This window comes from Triticum dicoccoides, chromosome 5B, assembly GCF_002162155.2.
Source record: "Triticum dicoccoides isolate Atlit2015 ecotype Zavitan chromosome 5B, WEW_v2.0, whole genome shotgun sequence".
NCBI classification, from domain to species: Eukaryota; Viridiplantae; Streptophyta; class Magnoliopsida; order Poales; family Poaceae; genus Triticum; species Triticum dicoccoides.
The window spans coordinates 706,486,770-706,491,621 of record NC_041389.1 but is presented as its reverse complement, the minus strand read 5'-3'; the positions used below and the strand labels follow the sequence as shown (position 1 = coordinate 706,491,621).

Genomic DNA, 4,852 nt, shown 5'->3' with positions numbered 1-4,852 from the left:
GGGCGAGGCTTGGGAGGGAAGGAAGGAGGAGGGGCGATAAACTTGGGGAGCGAGGTGGGGGAACGAAACGAGGGGAGGAGGAAAAAAAAGGGGGGAGAGGAAGATATCGCGACGCGGCAGTGCGAGCCGGGGGGCGACGCGCGGGAGATGACCCTTTTGCCCTCGGATGGCGCGGGGAATCACGGGCGGAGCCGGCGGGGCTAGTGGCGGGGGGCGGGCCGAGCGGATAAGCGCGCCGGGGGTAAGAGGGTCATTTCGGGGTGGGGCCCGTGCGTGCGCCCGCCCGCTAGGTGCACCAACCAACCGGCCAGCCGTGGACGCCCAAGGGGAAAAAGGGCAGCGAGCGAGCGAGCGAGCCGGTTTGAAAATGTCGTCCCGTGCCGTGCCGTCGCGCTTCGGCGTCGTGCGATTGACGACCCCGCCGTGGATTACGCGGCCTCTTGTTTATTGCGGGAGTGAATGCACGCGCGCGCGATCCGTGGGGAACTTTCATTTCATTCGGTTTGGTTCGGTTTGATTCGATTTTATGATTCCAATTCCACGGAATATGATCCAATGTACAGCTCATAAAAGGAGAAAAAAAATAAACTCGTCCATTTAAAGGTAGATACTACTCCTACATAATATCTACACTCGTGCTTACTCAAAAAGAAGAAAAAATAGAGATTCTCACGTCTTTTGGGAGGTGTGCACCATGGTTGTCATGTGTGTTTTCCCAAGAACGCGGATGGCCAAGGTAGGGTGTCATATGATCTCCATCGACGTGCCGCCGTTTGGGCGTCGCATGCGCACAGATTTGTTTTGTTTGTACGGGCGAGAAGGCCGTACAATGCAAGTTGCTTAGGAACGGGGCGTCATGATATGAATCGATTCTTTCACTATAGGATACTTCCTCCGTCCAGAAATACTTGTTATAGAAATGACTAAAAATGAATGTATCTAACACTAAAATACATCTAGATACGTCCATTTATCCGATAAGTATTTCCGGACGGAGGGAGTACATAATACATAATTATTTCAACTTCCAACTTTTGCGGTGTCCTTTAAACAAAACCACCTCCTCTTGTTAGAAGATGCACGGTGTTTGACTTGCCCAACAGATTGTGGCACCACTGCACTGCACGAGCGAGGGTTCTTAGGGCATCTCTAGCCGCGCCCCCAACAGGCCTTCTCCAGACGATTTTGCCGCGCCGGCGCCAAAAAAAGGCCCTAGTCGCGCCCCCAGAAGCCCGTTTTTCGCCGGCTCGGGCAAAAACTGGTGCCGGCGGACCCAGGCCGAACCCGGCGCCCTGGGGGGCGCTTGGGGAGCCGGCACAAGCGAAAAAGGCGCGTGGGCCCGCCCTGGAGGGGACCCGAGGGCCTTTTCCCGCCGTTTCTTGACGCTTTTCCCTCGCATCTCTCCCGCTCGCCCGCCTTCCTCCCGCCATTCTCTCCCTTTCTCCCACCAAACCCCCTCCCGCTCGCCGCGAAGAAGTACGCCATGCCGCCGAAGAAGTACGCCATGCCGCGCGCGGCGGCAACCGCGACTGGCGCCGTGGCCCAGCCGAAGCAGAGGAAGCCGAGGGCGCCGCCATCGAAGCCACCGGGCATGTCGAACGCCGAGTGGAGGGTGGAAGTTCAGCGGCGCGAAGCAGTCACCGCCGACAGGCGGAACAGGGCCATAGCCAAGAAGGCCCGCGACAACGCGGCGCGCGCGGCGGCGTCTTCCTCATCGGTCGACCAGGCGGGGATGAATCCACCCGTCGTCAGCCATGCCCAGTACGCGCCCTGGGGACAGCAAGGCGCTGGATCTCCATGGGGTTCATCGTCGCCCGGCTACGCCGACGGCGACGCGCACGGTGGGTTCAACCCAAACGTGACCTTCCCTCATGGTCACCCCGCTACGCGCACGCCCTCGCCCGCCTTCGTCGGCGTGCAGTACCCTCCATACAACTACTCGCCGCCCGCCGCCTACGCGTCCACACCGACGCCCCATCTCTACCGTGGACCGCTACCCTTCTCGCACCTCGGCGACGCCGACGACACGGGAGCCGACATGGACGACATCAGGAGTCCATCGAGCATTGCCTTGCCGACGCCCAGGCCCGGGCCGTCCTACGCGAAGAGAAGACCGAGGCACGGTGGTCGTCGCTAATGAAGAACAACGCCATCAAGCTCGACCTGCTCCGGATGAACGTCGCCGCGAAGAAGAGGAACACCGACATGGCTTTTCTGATGGGCGGGGCGGACATGCTCCAGAGTAACAACGAGAAGCTCAAGGCGTGGTACCTGGTGCAGCGCGGCCTCATCCTGAACGAGCTGCCGACGGCAACGCCGACGCCGCCGCCGACGCCCACGACCACACGAACGCCAAGCCCGAACGACGCCTCTACATCGCTGCCCAGCAGTGCCGAAGCCGCGCCGACGCAGCCCAGCACCGAAGCAGCTCCGACACCGACGAGCCCTCGCACGCCGACTCCGCCAACGCCTGGAGCCAACCCCGCGCGAGTGAATCGTTGCGCACGCGAACTTGCGGCGGCGGCGCTCTGTTTTTTGTAACGCCAGACTACGTCCGATCACCGGATTTGCGGCGTCTATTGAGAGCGGGAACGACCAAGTTTAAATTTTCCGCATCCTGGGGCCGGCGCGTGGGGGCGTGACTGGGAGTTAGGTCGCCCCCAGGGACCGAACTAGCGCCGACAATGCCCCCAGGCCGCTCTATTTAGGCGCCTGGGGGGCGAACGGCTGGAGATGCCCTTATATCGCACGAGCGAGGGTTCTTATATCGGCAGGGGAGTTTCGCTCTTGGTGTTCTCGAAATAATCTCGCCGGTTGCACGCTTTGCTTTCTAGGCTGTTCGCTTGCTCTGCGATTTCACATCAGGACCGTATATATGCTCTGCGTGAAGAAATTTACTACTGCTGTTTCGTCAACCGTTGGATTATAACAGGCAGACAAGAGGTGCAAGGAGAACCACAATATGCCACGGCATGTTCCGTCGCCAAAGGGAGCTCTGCACAAGGACAGTAGCACATAAGATAAGGTGATATAGTGTTTTGTCGAAGCTTAAGACAGAAACGTCTTGGTGGTGTAGTTGGTTATCACGTTAGTCTCACACACTAAAGGTCCCCAGTTCGAACCTGGGCTCAGACATCTACTTTTATTTTGCCTTTTTTTCTTCCCTTTTCTGCCTTTTTTTTTCAAATTTTGTGTTGGTTTGTATATTTTAAATATAAATAGAATATATTTCTTCCAACTTCCAGCATATTTTGCTTCACGTTTCTAACATTCGAACCTAGGCTTGGACATTGTTCCTCCTGTTTTTGGGCATCCATTTCCTTTCCCTTTTTTCGTAAATTTCCTATCATTCCGTTGTGTATGTGTATGCATAATTTCCAATAGTCAACTTTTTTTTTACTTCCATTAGATTTTGCTCAACATTCAATAGATTGCTAAGGCTTTTCCGTTTTATTTTCAATTTTCAGATTTGTGTTGGTTTGTATATTTAATGTATAGATATATTTATTTCAACTTCCAGCATATTTTGCTTCACATTTCTAACATTGAAAATGAGGCTTGGGCATTTATTTCATTTTCCTTATTTTCTGTAAATCTCGTACCATTTTGTTTTTTATGTGTACCATCGCGGGCTGCCGCGCTCACACCCAAAGCCAGCATGACCTTGGAATCTACAGCCAGATTGAACACGGGCGAAAGTCTTCAGCCTCGGTCCAATGGGACCAACACGCCGGAGGGAAAGGAAGGATGGCCATCACTTCATCATGCCGACGACAACACAACTCTGAAGTCCATGGCCAGAACAAGAGCCACCTTGCCATGGTGAAATCCACTAGCGGCATCCTCCAACATCACATCGCAGCACCCAATAGCAAGAACAAGAGTCACCTTGCCATGGCGGAGTCGGGATCAAGGGACAAAATCTCACCCAGTCGGTCATCACCTCCGTTGCGAAGACCACGCCTAAAGAAACATATGCCCATCGAGTCGATGGATCTGGGAGAAGACAACGCCGGAAGCTTGTCGATGCCGCCACAAGGGACCTTGCCAAGATGGGGAACATTAACATCGAAAGATTTTGACACTTCCTTGTAATTTTTTATGTGAGTGAGATGTTCACATTAACCTATGCAGGGCTATTAAATTGTGTCCATAGTTATTCCATTTTTTGATAGAAAACTTCTATTTGGAAAACCTTGAACACTCATAATATTTTTTTAGAAAACTGTAATTCTGAAACCGCGGGGCATTTGACTTGTCCATGCTTCCCGACCTGAACTTGTCTGTGCTTCTCGGTGAGCTTGGACAACCCAAGCTCATGCTCACCGAGGTCCGCACAAGCATCGATGTCGGCAAAGAAAAATGAGGTGACCGATAGACTCTGCCTCTCCACATAAAAAACATCCACTCTCCTGTCAACAACATTCTTCAGAAGTTACATGATAGCATAATGGAGCTTGTCCAAAAAGGACACCTGGTACGTACATACATGAGTACCTGATATGACTGTCCCCCCTCTCCGCACCAAAAATATTTTTTTGAACAATCACCGGGGGGAGAGGATCCCCACCTGAATATATTACTCAAAGACCCAAAGGACAAGTTACATCAATGGTTACAGCGAGAGGAGAGGTATAGGCGCCAAGACACGGCCGCCTCCCTTGTAACAGGGTGCTTAAATCTGAAGGCCCATAGCGTAAAAAACGAGATGATGTTACGGAGAGTATCGGTGGCTGAGTGAAGCTCATTGCGGAAGACACGAGCGTTCCTGGAGTCCCACATCTTCCAGAGGATGGCGAGGGTGATGGTGGGCCAAATGTTGATGTCGAGGCTCACCGGCATAGGAGTATCC

The 4,852-nt window shown here is 53.7% G+C and overlaps 1 non-coding gene across 1 annotated transcript; it reads left to right on the top strand.

Annotated features, from left to right (window-relative positions):
• Positions 1–3,061: 3,061 nt before the first annotated feature.
• Positions 3,062–3,135, top strand: TRNAV-CAC. Its single transcript has one exon. It is a non-coding gene; the product is annotated as a tRNA-Val (tRNA).
• The last annotated feature ends 1,717 nt before the right edge of the window (positions 3,136–4,852 follow it).